This window comes from Caloenas nicobarica, chromosome 12 (assembly GCF_036013445.1).
Source record: "Caloenas nicobarica isolate bCalNic1 chromosome 12, bCalNic1.hap1, whole genome shotgun sequence".
Taxonomy (NCBI): Eukaryota; Metazoa; Chordata; class Aves; order Columbiformes; family Columbidae; genus Caloenas; species Caloenas nicobarica.
The window spans coordinates 15,820,470-15,841,471 of NC_088256.1; positions in this window are offsets into that span (position 1 = coordinate 15,820,470).

Below are 21,002 nucleotides of genomic sequence, written 5' to 3' on the forward strand. Positions count from 1 at the left end.
TGCAAGAATTGGCAGTGAGGATTTTTGTCCCTAGGGAAGCTGCGAAAGGGCTCGTGCAACTGCCAGGTGATAAAAGGCGGGTGCAAACATATTTCTGCGTACAGGCTTTCCTGCAGGCTGCTCTGCTCCCCTAAAACACCAACTGATGACTTGGAGCATCTTGGAAGGTGGAAATCCTTTCACAGGCAGGCGGGAGGGGCAGGTCTGTGATGACAAATCAAGCTGCAGGTAGATTAACCTGGTCCAGTAAGAGGCTGGTATTTCTCTAGCAACTGGTTATCAGTGGCATCTTTATTTTTTTCCTCCACCGTAACCAGAAAGGGAACCAACCACCTTGTGTCTCTGCATCTCTCCAGGTTGCCCATAGCAAATTGCTGTGTGTAGGAGCTGCAACTCGGGCACCAGGTGTGGGGTTTTATCCCAGGCGGTCTGTGCTCTCCTACAGGTGGTGACTCCCCTTCACAAATGTAGTCAGGAAAATACCCCAATAGATAGTGTCTGTGTGTATAAATAAGGAACCAGCTATTAACTAAGGAACCATCTACTTCCAACTCCAGCCCCAGCTCTGTTAGGCTCCTTACCGCTGGGTACCTGGTCCATGCCCAGCTGACAATCCTGAAACCTCAGGAACACCGCTGGGAATGCTACCGGATTGCCTTTGGAAGAGACTTGGGCAAAACTTAGTGCTCTCAATATTTTGCTCCGCACAGCAGTGAAGCAACCGTGTTTATTTCACCTGCTCCCGCTCTGCCGCTGTGGCTCTGTGTCTCCCCGGGTTTTGCAGGGTGGAGGGCGCCGGTGCGTGTACGTTGTGCGGTGGCTGCGGATGCTGCGCGGGGCCGGGTTTGCCCCTCCCGCCACAGGACTTGCCACCAGCACGGGCTGTTGGCTTCGCTGTCCTGCAGCTGGGAGAGGGATATAATCCTTGCCCCCGGGAACACACTTTCGGGGGACAGAGGATGTGCGCTGCCTTCCCTGTGCCTCCCGCTGGGTGACCTGCGGGGCCCGGGAAGCGCCAGAGCAGCGATGCTGGTGCTTCGCTTGGATGTTGATGCTTCGCTTGCCTGTTCCCGTCTGAGGAGCTGAGACTGATAAAGCCGCCCTCAGGCAGGGAGGAGGGGATGGGGAGCGGGTGCGTGTGCTTTTAAATATGCATTGCTTATTTATCAGATCTTTTCTCCCCAGATTCCTTTCTTGCCAATTTTTTTCCCTTCCATTCACGAAATGCAAAATACCCAACATCAATCGGAGAATACAAAAATATCAGGTAAGAATATCCTAATATATCTGTTCTACAAATAGAAATATTTCCTTACGCTTGCAATTAGAAAACCATCTCGTGCTTTCTAGTACAGAATAACCACAAATCCCCTTCTTGTCTAGATGTGTCTTCCACACCACCTCGTCCCCATCAGACCTTACCTCGCAGTCCTGTGCACACAATGCGTTTCTTTTCAGCGTGAGGGGGAAGCTCTTCTTTTCTCGCAGAGCATATGGCATGAGAACTCACTCTGGACAGATTATAAACGAATAAATGCTCTGCTTGAATTCTATTTTGAGTAACCTTCAATATTATGTTATTGAACAGCACACAAGAATGGATTTATGTGAGAAATTGCTGAGACCAAAGTCTTACACTTTCCTTTAGAAACGTAAAGAGTTGAACTTGAATTTTCCTTCCATTTGGTGAGTTTGTTGCCAAGACCCACCGAGTCATCAGGGCACCGGCACCGGCGTTTGCTCTGGTCATGGCACACTTGCTATAGCAAACCTTACCGGCAGAGCAGGTGAGCTGGCTTCTGCTCTGCCACGTGCCTGCTACCTGCCACGTTTCATTGAACCCAAGCAGATTTTGTCCTTTTTTGCAGCTTTGCATGAAAGATACCAGCTGCTTCCCAGCTGCACAACTGGGTATGCAGGGTCAGGCAAAATTACCCTTGCTAAGAGACAGCAAGACACATAAATTGTTTCTTCTCCTCCATAGCGCGAAGAGCAGGACCTGAATGTATTCACACCCAGCACTGGGAGCTGCTGTTGTGCAAGGAACAGCACAAACACCTACCAAACCCATCCTGGCTCGGGGCACGCTGGATGCGAGCGGAGGAAAAGCAGCTGAGGTGGGTGGGCAAGAAGTGCAAGGAAAGCAAGATAATGCTGGATACCACAATGAGCTGCTAACCTTTGCCAAAAATTCCTTTTGCATCAAAGGAGGCGAGCAGGAAAATACTGAAGGTAGATAAGGTGGCTTTTGGGGTTGCTTTTCTAGTGTTTACAGGAATCTGCAAGACCCCATTTGGCTCCCAGAGCACGTCTCTCTAACGGAGGTACCTGGTACTGTGAGCAGAGTAACATAACCCCGGTCTGAGTACGTGGGATTCGGGATGAGTGAAATTAAAAAGAAAAAAAGATTGACGTAGAAGTGCGTGATTCCTGAGCAGGTCTAGCGTCATCTCCTCAACCCGGCAGCCCCTCAGCGGTGTACAGATGTGCTGCAGGGAACCTGCTGCAGGGAACTGCCACCTTCCAGCTTCAGAAAATCACACCAAAAGCTACCGAGGAAGCTCAAAGATTTTTCCTCCACGGTGGTCACGTATGTTCCTGATGCAGCAGACTTCACATCTAAGCAACAACAAAACACACATCTTTTACCCTACACAAACAGAAGTCGCCCAAGCTGCTTTGCAGGCGCTGCCGCCCCTTTGCGCGGCTGCACAGCGCCCGCGAGCAGGGGCTGTGGGGACCCGGCCGGACCGCGATGTCTGCTGTGCTGGCTTGCTTTGGTTTTTGTTCCCCCCTGCCCAGCGGCTTGTGCTCAAATGCAGTAGTGAAGTCAACCTGCAGACACGTTGAAGGCAAACTTTTACATGTAAGGAAAAAGCAATGACAGGAGGTCCCCCAGCTTCTCGGGCAGAAAAGCGCTGCCAGACGCCCGCGCCCCTGGGCTTTCTGTATTAATAATTGGCAACATCCCGAAATATTCGGAGCAGGGACGGGCTCACAAGGCACCCAGGAGCAGCAGAGGGGATGCCGTGATGGATGCGAAGCCCCGCGCCGTGGCCTCAGCCCCCATCCCACATCCATCACCCGGAGCCGCGGTCGGGCAGGACCGGTCCAGCCTTGGTGCCGCTATCCCACAGCCCAGCATTCTTCTACCTCTCCCGGGATCCTTTTCTTTTTTTTTTTTTTCCCCCCTATTGGCTTGATTCAGCCTCTAAATTTTCTGCTTGCCCGCTGCTTTGAAAACTGCGTGGTGCTTTTACTCTCCTGTTACTGTCCAGTTGTTTTGCTGCTGGCAGGAGACTGTGGCCTGAAAGCAGTTTTAACAAGAGTCTTCTGCTTGTGAATGAGGTGAAAAATCTCTTTTCTAGCTAAGATCAAACTGATCACAACAAAGAGATCTAAAAAGAAGGAATAAACCTGATTTTTAGCTCTTAACACTCCACCTATAAATCCTAACAGAAAACTTTTCTAAAAAGAAATCTCACATGAAATTAATAACAGAAGTACAGAATTAATCACTTTACTGACCAATTTCCCCATAAATCAAGTTATTAAGTTGTTTTCCTGAGGGAAAGCAATATTTTACATGGTGATTACGGGCTTGATTTACAGAAAACAGGAATAAATGGTTTAAAGGGCACAAGCGAAATACCAATGTCCGATTTGAAATGGGTTGGTTGCGTGTCCAAATATTGTGATTTCGACCCGTTTGTGGGCAGAGGCTCTAAAAAGCTGCTCCTACCCACGCACGCGCCTTTTGCACCGTCTGGGGTAGGAAAACAGTTGTGTGCTGGGGGGTCCCACGTGCCCACCTCCCGGGGGTACCGATACTCACCCTGCAGACCGGGAGCTGCGATTAAGCTGTAAATCAAGAGGACATTTCCCCACCACCCCACGACTGTTGGCTGTGATTTATTAGTTCCTAAAAACAGTCGTGAGAGCAGATGTTTGGGGGTTCCCAGGCACCAGCGCCCAACAGGAGACTGCAGGTCGGGGCTGTCAACGCCGCAGCGTCACTGCGGGCAGGGGACCTCGAGAACAGGTGCTTGACCAGGAAAGCACCATCCCATCCCTTCCCCAATTCCATGGTGGTCCCTGTGGCCATTCTTTGCTCCCACCTGGGCTGAGAAGCTGGAAGGGGCGATATCCCAAGGGCAGAACTGGAGGAAAAAACCCCTTACCTCCGGGTTCAGCTCACTCCGGAGCTCACTGCTGCGCTGACGGGTCTGCAGACAAGCCCCCAGGCTCTCCAGAACCCGCAGACCCACCAAACGCTTCCCAGCACAGCCCAAGTGCTGCCAAACATTGGGTGTTGCTCACTGGCAGCCCCCCGCCCTGGCCACATCCCACCTGGGTACCCCAATAGTGGCTCGGGGTGTCAAAGATGTTTCCTTCACACAGCTCCCTCAGCAGCAGCCCAGAACTGAGCATCCCTCCTTCTTCCCACCCAGCTGGAGCTCTGGTCCCCATGGACCCCCACCACGTCCCCCACGCCCCCCGGGTGACGCTGGGGAAAGGCTTGGCAGCATTTCCCAGCCCTGGCAGTGCCCTCTGCCCGCTCCATCCCTGGGACGGGGCTGGGGTACCCACCAGCGCGGGGGTGTCGGGGCGCAGCCCCCTCCCCATTAACGACACCAAGCCCTCGTTCGTTGCTGCCTCCGCAGTGGTTTATTGGTGTGGGAGACGAGAGCCCAAAGCAGGAGGGTGGAAGGTACTGTGGGGTGCCGAGGGGGCACCCCGAGAGCCAGAGCCCTGGCTCCTGCGGCAGGGACCGATTTCCAGCCTCACTAAAGCAGCAATGCAATACTGGAGAGCAACAGGCAATCCCAAACTCCAGTATTTACGTGCTGCTAGAGCACTGCTGACAGCTCTGCATCCCAGTGCCTCTCCACTGCCTCCAGACCCCTCTTTTGCCCCCAAACACGGGGAGACAGAGTACCTGGCCGATCCTTTGCTGGGGAAAGGACCGGAGAGCAAGAGGTGCGGGGCGAGGCGCCAGCTGAAGGCACGGGGCGCCAGCCAACGTGGGCCAAGCCCGTGTTGGAGAACGAAAAGGAGCTACGAGTCCTTCCTACCTGCAGGGCCAGCCCCGCTGAGACACACATACACACAAACTCATGGGGAATGTATCTGTCGCAGCGAGGGATGTGCACGGAGAAAAGCGCCAAGAAAACTTATCTACACGTACCTGTTCAACTGAACTAAAGAGATACATGGGAATGCGTTAGCTTCCACATCTATGATAACCAGAAGCTCATTTTCTTGTCTTATCCTTGAGGTAATGAGGCAGCCCAGAATGGTCTGTATCTCCTTGTCCCTACAAACCATGATGTGCTGCTACATCTCCTCAAAGCCCACTGAATGTTGACATTCCAAATGATATTTTGAATAGATATATATTTTTTTAAGCATGATATAAGGTACTGAAGAACACTCTACAATGAAGACATTTAACACGCATGCATTACCATCACGAGACATACTTTTTTCTTCACAGGTGCTATCAGAGAGTCTGTAACTATAAGAGAACAAGCAGTTACACAGTGCAAACAAACCAGTTTCAGAAACAAAATCAGAAATAAAGTGTCCCCCTCACCCACAAAAATATTCAGGACTCAGCAAATCTACACTTTCACGCCTAGCAGACCTGCTGCTTTTGCAGCAGATCCCACAGACCTTCCTGGCCCTTCCAAACAGTCTCCGGGGAAATGTTACCTTGTCCTTTTCCTCTCAGGGGCTGCTGAACATCAAGGACTTTCCAGGAGTCGCAACGTTAACATTTAAATCCAGATCCCAACAGTTCAAACCTGTTAAGCCCTCCTTAAAATATTTTTATTTGGCTTGTTTTGACTTTTGAGAAATCTAAAATATCACTTTTTTTTTTTTTTAAGCTTGATTGTTTACTATTTCAACGGGCAAACCTTATGCAACCAGAAATTAAGGATACCCTGGAACTTCACCGCCTCGCCTGCCCGGGGCACCGACACGCCAGCCTGCGAGGGCCGTGCAGACAGCCTGACATTTCTTGTGTTTCCTTTCGACTTTTTCCCCCCGCTCCCCAGTTATGTGACAACTTCCTTCAATTCATTTTCTTAAAAAGCTGCATCACACACACACAAAAAAACCAACCACCAAAAAAAAACCCAAAACAAAACACCCTGAACAATGTCAGAAATGACGCCGTCAGTTCAAACGCTCATGCCGTCCCCTCGCGCTAAACGCGCCGCTCAGCCGAGTCCCAGTTTGTCTTCCTCCGGGTCCCTGCCTGTTTAGCAAACTTAAAACCAGGAATTTCAAAAGCTCTCGTGACCCGTGCCAAACTATTGCAAATTTCAAATCAAATATTTGCCAACCAAAAAGCAGTATTTTTTTTCACCACTTCAATGTCCTCAATACCAACAGCACCAGGTCCAACTCTCTAATGAGCAATTGCTACTTACTGCAAAGAAGTCAGCAAGTACCCAGAGAAAGTTAAACCCGTACAAGCCAAAACGAAAAAAACCCCACATAATTTTACCATTAATTATTTCCGTAACGATGTTTCAATTGACTGTACCTGTATAGTCATATTTCTGTCAGCTTTTCAAGTGACTCAAACCTCAAAACAACAGCAAACAAGCTCAGCTCTAGAATCCATTTTGATTGTGTTTGAGGTTCAGGTTTTAATGAATGTTTTTATATATACATAAACACACACATATATATAAAAACCAGTATTTAGCCTCATTCGACAAGGGGGGCAAGAGCTCTCTTCAGCAAGGAGGAGTTTCCAAAGTGTGGTTCAATACACCTCCACCCGCCTATTCTCTAGCACAGAGAGATCAACACTCACACCAAGTATTGGGCAAGTGGAAATTTGGGATAGGCAGTGAAATACGTATCTGAGAAAATATCTGTGTTTACGACACGACAGCATCGTTATTTTAAGCAACAGTTCTGTGTTTGAATCATCCCAATCTCACACTTTCGCTTCTTCCAAACTTAAGTTTGCGCTTTGGATTCTCAATATTAAGTCAAGAAGACGGCAGCTGAGCGGGATGACTTGAGTTTATCTCAGTCTTTCTGAGGCATTACCTGTAGCGGCCAAGAAGGGACACGCATTTCGGAGGAACCTGCGTTCATCGCAAGGGATGCGGATGCGGCAGGTATTTCGGAGCGGGCTGAGCACACAAACTCACCTTCCCAACTCACCTGGGAACGCCGGCACATCGGCTCCTCCTGCGCTCACTCTGCCCGGACACGAGGTTGTTTCAATGGAACTAGGGAGCAACGCACAGAAAGGGTTACCAGGTGCTCACAGGGGCACCCCGTGCTTCGGGAAGGGGTCACCTCCCTGGGCACGCACAGATGGGTGTAAAAATTTTTAAAATTTGGAGGGGGGAAAAAAAAAAAAATTAAAATAAATCAAGTTTTCACCTTTGGATAGGGCAGACGGCAAAGCAGCACGTGAACAGGCATCGCATCCCACCTCTCCCCGATCCTGCTGCCGGGGACACCGGCACCGCTGCTGTTGGGAGTGGTACCCGAGGAGCAGGGGGAACCCCAAATCACGGGAGACCCCCAAACACAACCCCGGTGCTGCACAGCTCCTGCCAGCCCAAACAAGCAGGAGCTCTGGGGGCCCGAGGGGCTTAAAACAGCCGTGGCAAGAGCAACCCATTGGTCTGGGCAGAGCAGATGCAAAGGAAGCATCTGATTTCTGCTGATTTTGGTGATACACCACCCTGACAGGTAAGATGCAGACAGGCTATTCAGGGGTTGGATATTTTTTCTTTGGTGGCACTGTTGGGTGCTCAGCCCCTCGCTGCGGGGGGAGGCAGCTCCCCAGGAGCATCCCCAGCCTTGCAGCGGCACCCCAGCATGGCTGGGAACTGCGGGTCCCAAATAGCAGAATTCCCCCAAAAGTTCCACCTTGCTGCAATAGCTCTTCTGCTGCCACAGGCTCCACACACCAGCTATTTCTGGAAATTGAGACTTCTACCTGTCATCTATATAAGCCAGACGCTTACAGAGGTTTAATTAATTCCCCCAAACAATTGGGGGACTTGAATAAGCAGAAATCTATTAGTGTAGTTCACAAAACAGGGCAACTGCTGCTTGCCAAGGTATATTGGGCAATTCAGTAAAAACCATCCCCCCTGCCACTCCAAGCCCAAACACACACAAAACTAAAATTCACCCTGAAATACAGGGTTCCCTTAAAACACAACCTAGTCCCTCCTCACTGACACTGCACAGGAAAAAAAAAAAAAAAAAAGAAAAAAAAAAGAAGATAAAAAAAACCAAAAGTGAGAAAGAGCACCAAGGGAAAGGAAATAAATATACAAGCCCATGACAGGACAGATTTGCATACAGAGCCTTCACCAACTCGCTAACTTCAGGGCTAGGTAAACTCAAAGCCAAGTATTAAGCATTTCCTATACACATAAAGCACAGGAAAAAAAAAAAACCAACAAACATAAAACCAACTCTGCTATCAAACAGTTTTTCAGGGGACATGGACAAACAAATCCTGAAGTCACTGTTCTCATTTGAAAGAAGAATAAAAAAAAAAAACAAAAAACCAAGCATTTACTATTTTACAAGAAGATTAAAATAAATCATCTCATTACAGCTGAAGGTCTCAGACATTAATTACTGAGACACAATTACGGTAGCAAAATGAAAATACGGGGGCGAGTAGCACTACTGAAACACTTCATATCTGCCCGGGTCTGGAGAGGAAGAAAAAAAAAAAAAAAAAAAAAAATCACATCACTTTCATTCCTGCCTTCCTTTGAGTAACGAAATTTAAACAAAAGTCACGTAATTAATATTTACAGATGTGGCTAATAGCTGGAGTCAGACCCGATGCTTGATCGACAACCACCACATGGTTCCAGCTATTACGTTTCGACAGGACTCGCCTCGTGGGGCTGCGGGAGAGAAACGACTGTTGAAGAACAGTCGGACGTGGGAACCGCACGCCGCCGCGACGCTTTGGTTTGCGAGGGGACCTGCAGCCCATCTCCTCGGCACACACAGCACGCAAAAAAAGAAAGAAAAAAAAATATCAATCTTACACGTTTTATCAAGCTAAGACTTCAACCTGGGTGGAACAAAATAAATGCATAAAATATATTTTTCTCCCATATGTCAAAGCTGTATGAGAGCAGATAATTTCTCACACTTTATTATTAAAAATTTTTTTTTTCCTCACAGATTTACCCAGAAAAAAGGTCAGAAAAGCAGCATGTATTTCACATAAATAACAGCATGTTTAAGCTACATTTTAATTTTAGCACGGCGTACCTCTCGCACGTTAAACCGCACGATGTTAACGTGCTCTTAGGTGGGGCAGAACACCCGAAACCAAACCGCAGCTACAAAGGGCAAATTCAAATAACGCAGAAAAATTCGTTAACTTTACTCGATTCGAAACTCGACCCCGACATTGTTACGAGCGGGATCGACCGTATTTATCAAGACGGGGCTGTTAACACGACGGAGAGCTACTGGTGCTCGCAAAGGCCTGCGGGATAAGACGTCAACTTACAGTACTCCAGAAAACCAGTAAAATCCAGAGTAAAATTCCAGGATCCACAGTTTTTTCTCAACATTGCTGAGAAGAAAAGTATGATGCTTCTCGTTACTTCCATTTTTTTTGCATTGTCATCTTATCCAGTTTTAAAAAACAAGGGACGAATCTGGAAGCCTGACTCCTATAAAGTGTATTTGTTAAGAACAGAAAAAAAAAAAAATTGTCAGAGGAGCATTAATTCAAAATGTACCAAGTGCACAGTATTTTTTTTTTTTAATGTTTGGGTCAGTTTGCCCGAAGCATTACTTAAAGCTTCCCTCTTATGTTTCATAACTGTTTATTACATTAGCAGTTGCAGTTTTACTGCATATCCCACCAAAGTGGATTAACTAAATACAGACTTTCACAGTTGATGGTGAGCACTGGAGTTCTTTGGGTTTCTTCAGAGCAGAAGATGATGAAACTTGGCAGATGGTCCCTCACCTACACACGTACACAGGCGTACAACACGCAAGCACAATTTCTTTTCTTTTTTTTTTTTTTGAGAGTAATTCATGTTTTAACCTTGGAAAACTCAGCACAATAATTGTCTTTATGTACGTGATGCACGTGTGGGGAAAAATATTGTGTTTAGGATCAATTAAAAAGGGAAAATCCCCCAGCACGGCGCTCCCGCAGCTCAGCCAGCACCGCAAAGCTGCACTTGGAAGTCGGCCTTTGCCAGGATATTCAAATTTCCTGTACAAAGCAAGTAACCAGCAAGAAGCAAAAAAATATAAAATAGCAAAAGCTAGGTGCTATTTAAAAAAAAAAAAATTATTTCGCTGATTTTTTTTTGGTTATATTAGTATTTTTTTTTTAAATGCATACAGCTATTTCCTCGCGTGCGCCCGTTTGGCAGCGGGAGCTGGGGGTGAGCACGGGTGGATGTGGGGGCGCGCAGGCCCCACGCCACAACGGAGTGGGGGCCCGCAGCCCGCCCCGGTTTTCTTAAAAAAAAATAAAAGAGGAAAACGATAATAAAGAGAGAAAAAAAAAAAAAAAAAAAAAAAAGACGACAACACCCGGCCACACCTGCGGGCGCGGCTCCCCGCAACGAAAAAAAAAAAAAAAATCCTAATAACAAAAAACTCATGAGGAAAAGCGGTCCTGGGGGGGGGGGGGGGGGGGGGGCTCGGCGCCCCGTACCCACGTGGGAACCGTCCCCCGCCGCGGGACGCGCGTTGCGCGGGTGAAGGCGCCGCTCCCGCCCTAACGGTCCGGCGGCGGGACCCCCGCCCCGCCCGCGCCCCTGTCACCGCCCGCCGCGCCAGCGGCCGCCGCTCCGCCGCCCCCCGCGGCCGCCGACCTCCCCAAAGCCCCCGGGGCCGCCTTTGTGCGGCGCCGCGCGGGGGGCGCTGTTGGTGCCGCCGCTCTGCCGCCCGCCCCCCCCGCCCAGAAAAGTTTTTTTACGGCTTTTTTCCCCGCTTTTTCCTCCACGTTTCTCCCGGGCCCGTGTGTGCGCGTGTGTGTCCCGCCACTCCACGGGGAGCGGCGCGACCCCGCCCACGGCGGCGCGGGGGCGGCGGCGGGAGGGACGGCGCCGTGTGCCCCCCCCGCGCCCCGGCCGGCGGGCAGCGCAGCGCCCCCGGCCCGCCGCCCCCCGCCCAGCCGGGCCGGGCCGGGCCGTCCCGCCCGCGGAGGGCAGAGGAGAAAGGGGGGGGCGGCGGTCGGCCCCCCGCGGCGCCCCGGCCCCGCCGCCCTGCCCGCCCTCCCTCCTCACCTCCGAGTCCACTCGAAAATGGCGCCGAAACAGAAAAAACTTCGCAAATTTCATTGTAGGCGGTTGCAAAGGCTGCTGGGAGCGGGGGCGGTGGCAGCACCGCCCGGCGGGGCGGGCCGGGCCGGGCGCGGGGCGGGGCGGCCGCGGGCTCCGCGCGGGGCGGGCCGGGCGATGCTCCCGCGGGCGCCTCCCGGTACCGGCCGCGGCGGGGCGGGAGCCGAGCGTCCCGGGGGGTGCGGAGGCCGCCGCCTTGCGGAGCGCAGCCCCGCGGGTCGCCCCGGGGCCAGAGGCGGGAGGTGGCGGTGGCCCCGGGGAGGTGGATTCGTCTGCCCCCGGCTGCGGTGCCACGGCGGTGCCGTCAGGACCGTGAGAGCGGGGTGAGCCGCGGCTCCGCGGCGGCACAGGGCTGCGCGCAGGACAAGACCATCCATGGGGTCGAAAATACATAACTCGCAAGAGCTGCACACGCTCGATGGGGAAGCTCAGCCTTGCCCTGCGTGTGAACAGGCTCCTTCCACTGCCTCTTCCCTCTGCGGTTTATGGCCTCATGTAAACTGTCCAGGGGAGGGATGATGCTTTTTCAGCCCTACTTGGGTAAAAAAATTGATTTTTTTTTGTTATTTGGAATGTGCTTCAGTCCACACGCTGTGCACATTATCCGACTGAGGTTTATAATTTCTTTTTCCTCCCCGCTACTGTGTTAACCGCGTTCTCCACAAGCACTGATGTGCAGGCTCGGGAGATGTTTCCAGCCACGCTCCCGTGCGCGGTGGGCACAGCTCCGTCACCCGCCCAGAGCCACACGGGAGGGATGGCAGCAGGATTTTGGGGCCCGCATCCTGGGTGCCGGCTGGTACCACGAGACACTTGCGAGGAAAACAGGTGGTTTAGAGACATGGTTTTCTGAAGATTTTTGGATATTAAGAGCCAGAGCTTGGGAGGATGGTGACTTGTGCAAGCTGAGGCCCGGGGAAAAGTGATGCTGGGGCAGAGCGTTCCCTTCCGAAGGGAGAACCCGGGTCTGGAAGTCGGGTACTTCCAGGTTTGTGGTGTCCATCGTTGGGAATGGGCAAACCTGTGAAGTCTCCTGTTGACTTGGTGGGGTTCGTAATCTTCATGTTGCAGTTTTTACTTTTACTCCCACGCCAAACAACAACAACAACAAAAAACAACAAGCCCTGTTCCTATATAATTGCTCAGTTCTCACAGATGAGCAGTGAAGCTCAATTAATTACACTTTGTGAAGTGCTGCTGATCCTCTGATGGAAACATGTAAGGGCAAAACACTATTATTTTGCAACTTACAAAGGCCGATAAGAGCGGTGAAAATGGAAAAAGCCTTTACCACCGAAAGGTATTACGGCCCTGTGCTTTTTTTCCACTTGAGATCTTAGAAACTAGCTGCTGGCTGCTGCTTTTCATTTAGAAGGGTTTTTCCCCCTTTTGAAAGAAATACAATCACTACCAAGTATTCTGGAGGGACTTCATCTTTAAACAAATAATGTTTTTCTTGTTGGGTGTGCACTATTATTTTCTTAATTATTCCTGGATTTCTGCCTGTTCCACCGAGAGTTTTCTCAGATGGCAGAAACAATTGGTCTTTTTTTTTATTACGCTAATAGCAAAAAGTATCCCTAATAAAAAGACTATGTACATCCCATAAATTCAAACAAGACATGTTTTGCCAACAATCACACCTCTTCATTGAGGCATCATGTATGTTTCTTTTTTCTCTTTTTTTTTTTTTCCACATTACTACTATTGTTTACTACTCGGCCTTGCTGAGCAGTGACAAAACGAAAGGAACCAAGTCATTTATTTAGCACCAAAGGCGTCCCACTCACCCTTAGCACGGATGTCGAAATCTCAGCAGATGTGGTGGGGAATGAACGGGTGAAGAGATTCACCTACACCTCTCACATCTACTTGTGGGTGGCCTCTAATTAATTTGGCTTCGAGTCTCTGCTGCAAGGTAGATGGGTTGGGAAGTCTGGCTGGGAGTCATCTGTTTGAATCGTACCTATTCTATGGAGAACTTCATTGTGTAGCTGTGTCTGACCCGCACCCTTGTGAGAACTAATTAAAAATATTTTTTTAAAAAAAAGCCCCACACTTATTGGAATGTCAAATATAAATGTCAGCGTTTCAAATGAAATGGTATCTTGGGAGGCTCCTGCACATTTAATCAGCCGGTTGCGCCATCTATATCATGGACTCAAAAGCAGCAGTGAGAACCACGAAAGGCACTGGCTTAACATCAGCAAAAGTGTTTGCCAAGCTTGGATTATGTCACTGCTTTATGATCTTGCTTTGTAAAGGGAGAATACTCTTGGGGAGAAAGGACTCGGCGTGCCGGATCTACAGCGAGAGCAAGGAATGAGTGCTGCTCGCAGAAACTGGGGGGGAGGGCGAGGGACTGTGTTTGCTGGGATATTTTTGCAGATGGATGTTTTATGGCCACCTTCTCCAAGCGGAGATGTGCCCCGCAGATCGCTGGTGCCGAAAGCCCAAAATACCCCAGTGAAGCTGTTTGCTGCCTTCCCCCGCGCCGCCCTCCCACGGGCTCACCTGCTGGGGCCCCAGCCCGGGCACTGCCCCTCGGGGCTCCCCGCATCCACGATTTGCTCCAGAGAAAGTGGAAAAGGTGCCAAGACCTGCTGGTTTTCCCTCGCCCGCGGGGTACAGACACCTGGCCAGGTTGGGGCTTGTCAAATAGTCAAAAAGCGATGCCTTTGTAGAGGTGGCAGCTGTGGAACCGGTTAAAATAATAATCGCCCCTGCACTGCACGTATTAAACACAGCCCGCTGAAGTGCTTCTGCTCCTTGTGCAGGGACAAGCCGTGGGCACCGCTTCTGTGCGACGGGTTTGCGGCAAAGGCAGGAAACTTCCTTCTAAGAGACCCAATTCTGTTTGTCCAGTGCCAGCCTAAACGCCAGGCTTCGCCTCGTCTGCAAGTGGAAGGAGAGTAAAGCAAAAAGCTTGGAGGTGATGTGCCCTTTGGTGGGACAAGGGACATCAGAGGGGAAAAAGGGCTTCTCTTCAAAAGTAACCCCTGGGTTTGAGAGCTGTGCTGCCTGCACTGCCCTGGCTTTCCTGTTGTAGCGAGAGCCTTGTGCGAGGGCGGTGAAACACTGGCCCAGGTTGGCCAGAGAGGTGGTGGGTGCCCCATCCCTGGGACATCCCAGGCCAGGCTGGACGGGGCTCTGAGCAACCGGAGCTGGTGCAGATGTCCCTGCTCATGGCAGGGGGGGCACTGGATGAGCTTTGAAGGTCCCTTCCAACCCAAACTATTCCATGATTTTATTCTATGATTTCCCCACCCCGCACTGCCCAACTGGGAAACTCGCCACAGCAGTTGGGCTAATAAACTGCATCTCCTTGTGGGTGAGCGTCCGGCCAGCCCCAAACCGCATCCCAGCCCCAAACCGCATCCCAGCCCCAAACCGCATCCCAGCCCCAAACCGCATCCCAGCCCCAAACTGCATCCCAGCACTGGGGTTTGGCCTGGAACGAGGGTCCCTGTGCCTGCAGGGCTGTGCAGGGCACGGTGGCGGTGGGTGAGCAGCTTGGGGCAGTGCGGGGGGCACAGCACCTCATGGTTCCCCGTGTGCAGAACAGGGAGCCGTGACTTTCGTTTATTGCCTTGCACCATGCAGTGCAGTGAACTACCGTCTTAAACTCCGGCTTCTGCACTAACCCTTCCTCCGGTATTTCAGTTCACTGCAGCCAGCCCCAAGGGTTGATTTCGTTCGTATGTTTGTTTGTGGTTTTTGTTTGTTTGGGGGTTTTGTGGGGGTTTTGTTTGTGTTTTTGTTTGTTCATTTGTTTTGTTGTGTGGGGTTTTTTTCTGTTTGTTTGTTTGTTTGTCTTCTTTTTTTTTTTTAAATGAACCTCCTTCATCTGACCTCGGGCACCAGCCCTGGCAGTTTGCAATTTTCCCCAGCTTTGCGCGTAGCATGACAGTCCCAACCTCGGCTTTCCGGGCACTGTCAGTGTTTGTGGCAGCCTCGGCCGCTTGCCACAGTGTGGAAAATGGGTGTGGTGGTCACACCAACGGGTTTTTGGCAGCATCTCTTGCCTTCTCGTGGCTCAAAGAGTGCCCGGAGCGTAGCACTGTCTGGACAGGGATTTCATTACCCGCCATCCAGCCTGCCAGCGCAACCTTGTCATTGCAATTTGTCACACATATTTGGTATATGTTTAGTATCTGGCTCAGGGCTCGTTTGCCAGGCGATTCATCTAATCACTGCTTCTCTGCTACAAAGAGTGGTTTGGCCCGTCCCGTGGGGCTGTGCCGCGCTCGCGGAGGGAGCGCTGGCCCTCCAAAGCAGAGAGGTGTGAACCAGCAGCCTGAGCTTCCCTACCACCCACCTCCTTTTTCCACTAGAGGGGGGTTATTTTTGTAGAAAATAGCTGTTTTTGTCAAAACAGTAATTTCAAAAGATCTTTTTGTCGTTCGGGGATGGAAACCTTCTGCAAAGGCGCCAGCTCCCCACTCCTCCCCTCCTTGTCTTCGCAGTTATTTGCTCTATTTATTTACTGCAAAATTTGCTCTATTGCCTGACATTTTTCAGTTATCAAAATATTTTGATTATGTGCAGGGGAGGGGGCGGGTTGATAGTGCAGCTGACATCTCCATAGAAAATTGCCTGTAAAGTATTCTAACTAAATTCAGGACTGGGAAGAGTGAGATACTCCAGCCTGTCTCAGGCAAACCCTTCGCATCGCTGCTGCGACCTGGGCTTGTGCAGAGCCCTGGGTCAGCTTGGACATATTTCCCTGGATATTTCCAGCCCTTTTGGGTTTGAGAGCTTGGCTGGAGCGTGAGCTCTCCCCATGGATGCGTCAAATACAGCAAGCACCGAAAGGAGGGCAGAGGAGAAGATGCTGCTGTGCGAGACACGACCTGAAACTGCTGTGGAGGTTTTGATGCGGCATGAGAGGAGACGGAGCAGGACACAAAAAGCAGATCTCGGAGGGGCAGGAGGTGAGTTGCACATCAAGGCCACTCCAAAAAGGGCTGGAGCCCTTTCCGCTTTGTTTCCTCTTGCTGTGAGAAGCAGAAGCGTGGCTGTCCATGGTGTAACCGCCAGCGTGTTGGCCATGGAGATGTCTTCTGGCTTCGCCCTTAAGCAAGTGCCACCGGCAGAACACGGGCTGATCCGCGAGTGAAGAGCTGCTCGCATCTTGAAAGCAAAGCTACTCTCAGGCATTTGCAACAGTGTTGAGAAGTTATCTATTACAGCAGCTCTCCGGCTTCTGAGTGCAAAGCTGTTAGCAGTTTTGAAGATCGATACTTATTCAGATGGCATATGATGACTTTGTCTGCTGTTGTGGTTTTTCTATGTCTAAACAAGCTTGTCTTACTTCCCTAGAGCCAGCATGTTTAAAACTTTTTCTGACTTGTGTTACCAAGCTTGCAATTTGTCATTAATACAGAATTCTGTCAGAAATGCAGCACTGTGGGCATGTACATATAAATATTGTGCTCTCCTGGCAAAGCAAAATGTCATTATAGGATAATGTGTTATTTAATATAGAGCTGTAGATTAGACAGGGACATTTGCAATGCAAACCTGTCCCAACAACAGACATTTGCAAAAGGCTTTGTTATGCTGATATAACAGGAAAACTGATATTTTCAGCTGGCTTTCTGTGCGGACCTGCAGGCCTGCAGCAGGAATTAATTCAGCAATGCACAGCACAGAAGCAATGGCAAAACAGGCTTCAAATCATATTTCTCCTGTTGTCCTAGGTGCAAAGAGGAAATGTTGCATGTGTGTGAGGCCAAAACCTGCACGCAGCACAGAGAGTGACTGCACTACCCATGGCTTGCGAATGCACTTAAAATAATGCCATTTGGGACAGAGGACCAGACACTTACTTGCCACATCTGGCCCAGTTCCAGTGAAATCTAATAAAAGCTTCATGCTTTCCAATGAAACTGCAAACTTTAGCATTATTCATAGAGAAAGAAGTGATGTAAGGAAACCATTGCTTAGCATCATCACCGGACGTCTGTCTCTGAAAGCTGCAGTCATTCCTGGAGCATGTGACGCCTCTGTGTCTCTGTACCTGTCACCAGCCGTGGCTTGTGCGTGAAGCTGCGGGTGAGCAGGGCTCTGCGTGCAGGGGAAAGGTACGACTCACCGCCGGGGACATGAAGATGAACTCCTGCAAAGGGCAGCCACTGGGGCTTTGCGACCCCCAGGCACCAGGACAGCCGCTGTGCAAACCCACCGCGGGGACGGCTGTAGGTGGAAATGCACTGGGAAAGGCGAGAGAGGAGAAAACGTGGGAGAGACGGAAGCAGCAGCAAAACCAGTCTAACCCCAAAGGCAGAACACCAAAATGAGACCACCCAGAATATGTTTAATTAGCACTTTTCCTAAATTAGTGCTTGTGTCTGCTCTCAGTGCTCATCCGTGCTTCATGAAATGTCGAGTGAAATGGGTGCAATAAGTCGTTGCTCTCAGGGGGAATGGCAGATGGGCGTGCAGGCAGCGAGAAGAAGGTGCAGGCAGGAACTCGGGGCTGCCCTTAGGATGGGGTGCAGCATCGGGCCCCGTGCCAGCCCCAGAGCCGGTCCTGCTGCGAATGGGTCTGTTTGCAGATGGTACCTTTGCGGGGCACACCGCCGGGTGTGACGGGACAGAGCAGAGCTGCCTGCAGAAACGCACACACGTGTCCAGGCTGCTGCGAACTGCAGAGTCCCCATCCGCCATGTGGGCTGCACAATTTAAAAAGCACAGATGGTGTCTGAGTTCGCTCACTATTATATATTTCAGTGGATGCTGATAAATGTGAGAAACAATTAGTGGTTTTTGAGGGAGGGGCAGGGAGATCTCTGCTTGGGGAAGGAAAACCAAGTGCTTCAAAAACGAGGTGATGCTCCCATCGCTGGCAGAGCAGCTGTCGCGTTGGTTTGCAGAAGGGAGGTCTCTGAGCCCAGAGCCTGGGCTGTTGGCCATGTGGGTGGTGGGCAAGGCACAAAGGTGGGTGTCTCGTGGGTTGCAGCCCACAAGGGCGGTGGGAGAGCCATGGCAGCACGGCAGGCATCAGCTTCCAGGGAGGCAGCTGCTGACGCACCTTCCCCGCCTGCACGGTTGGGAACGGTGCAGCTTGGCACCCTGCCCTGGCTGGACCCTGCCCATGAGGGGTGCACAGAGCAGCCCAAAATGTGCCACTTTGTCATGGAGGTGGGTGCTCGTCAGCCCCTCCTGCAGCGCAAATGCCGGGCGCCGGGTAGGGGCAGATGCGCTGGGGTTGCTCCTCCTGCGAGCACGGCTCCCATCTCGCGCACACCGAATTCCACCTTCCATCACGTCACCCAACGTGTGACCGCCTTGCATGGCCAGCTTGGCTATTTGCTTCCTGGACAGCTTCATATCCTCTGCAAATTGTGCGTCCCCAGGGCAGCCAGCTCCTCACGCCAGGCTGGCTCAGCGCTGCTCAGCCCTTCCCAGCCAGCCTGTTCCCTGGGCGGACATGTGCACAGAGCTGTGTTTTGGGTTTCCCCCACGCCACCTCCTACCCCCCAGGCTTGGGGTTTCTGTGGGGGAAGCGATTCCTTTGGCCTGCTGCATCCCAGCAGGGAACGGGTGTGTAAAACACTCGGGTGGGCAGCGAAGGTCGAGTCCCACGGCTGCTGCAGGGAGCCCAGCAGGGTAGAAGACACGACAACTATCAACGGGCCTTTTTCCTCTGCCTCTTGGTGCAGCATCGCTGCTTCATCCTGCAATGAGCTGCTGCTGCGGCTCCTCTCACAGAATAGAATCGCAGAATCATTCCAGTTGGAAGAGACCCTCAAGATTGAGTCCAACCATAACCTAACTCTAGCACTAAACTGTGTCCCTGAGAACCTCCTCTACACGTCTTTTAAGCCCCTCCAGGGATGGTGACTCCACCACTGCCCTGGGCAGCCTGTTCCAATACCCGACAATCCTTTTTGTGAAGAAACTTTTCCTAATATCCAATCCGAACGTCCCCTAGCGCAACTTGAGGACATTTCATCTCATCCTATCGTTTGTTATGTGGGAGAAGAGACCAACACCCTCAGTGCTACAACCTTCTTTCAGGTAGTTGTAAGAGCGGTAAGGTATGGCACAGCCCCGAGCATCCCGGCTTTACGGGAGCGTGCCGAGGAGACAGGAGACATGGAAACCCACAGCGTGAAGCCGAGGAGGGGAGTAAGGCGACCTCCTTTTTGTTTTCCAGTCTGGTACGTGATTTAGGAGAGGTGGCGATGAGATGGTCTACTGGAGCTGCTGCCTTTTAGTTTATTCTTTTGCACTGGCTACTTCTAATTAAATATTTTTATTAAAAAATAATTATTTCTGAATCTTTCTTTGGGAACAAGATCTGCATTTCTGTACTCCTTACAGGAAAGAAATCCAATATTGTTTGAAAGAAAGAGAAATTTCTAGCCTCTTGGGGAAAATACCTAACTGTAAAGAGACAGAAGAAAAAGCACAAATTAGTTTCATGATGTCAGTAAATGATACCATGAATTGGGAAATCCATGAGTTTCGCTGAAACCAGTCACCGTTTCCACCTCCCCCTGCCTCTCATCTGCTTCAAAACACTTTTGTTCAGGCTCGGGGCTAGAGGAGTGCAGAGTTTACTGAGTATTTTCACATCTGGTTTGAAGAAGATTCGGAACACTCGTTTCATTGAAGAATTAACAACATTAATGGAGTTTATTTGTGTCTCTTGGTATATGGCAATATATTGTAGTGTTCTTCTCGAGCACATGCGTGCCAACTTACCTGCTCCTCGGAGGGGAATGTTTGCTGCCTCCCTGAGAGATAACAGGGCTATTCTCAACCATGGAAAAACTTTTTACTGTTCCATTTTATCAGTCTCTGGTTGGGAAGGTTTCACCATCCGAGCCCTGGTTCTTCTACAGTTTCACTTACTTCAACATTGCGGTTTTGTGCGCTGAAAGGCAAGCAGCTGTCGATGATACCGAGGAAAGTTAACACGAGAGACTACTACATGTGTTTAACCGTTTATCTGCATCCGCGGAAATGCTCATAGAAAGCAGAGGGATCAGTTTCGAAAGCTGAAAGGTTTCTCTCCAGAAAATATTTTCCCTAATGAGTTGTACAAAGCAAAAGGGTCGATGATGAGGCTTCACTTGGAGAATGTCCCATGGTGTGGGTCACTGGCTATGTCTGCCCAGCCTGCTATGGCTCTGCAGCGGTCACTCAGGAGTGGAGTTTCACGTCCTCACAGGCAAAACCAAATTTGCAAAATGTAGAAGCAGCTGGTTCTTTTTAGCAGCACTGCTCGGGCATCACAAGTGGGTGCCTGCACTGACGTCCCCTGCCAGTGCTGCCGAGGCAGAGCAGGACACCTAAGGGAGATCTGGGGGGTGGGATGGTGCTTAGATGGGAACAGCCCCATGATGTGCAGAAACCAACAGTGAGCTCTGCACAAAAAGAAATGTCTGTGGGGCATCACCCAGCACTTGGAGCTGGTGTTGGCAGAAGCACTGGCAGCTGCCCCCACGGGGACTTCAACGGGGTGCCCCGTAGCGAGATGGGTGCCTTGGGGCTGGTGAACAGCACCAGCTCATGGTGCTGGTCACCTCTGGGGACCAACCACCTCAGAGGAAGGCATCGGCACCTACCAAAACTTCTGGGCAGGTTTTCTTTTCTCCAGCAGTCCCAGTTTACAAATTCAAGCCAGAGCTCACCTCCTCTCTGCCGCCTCTG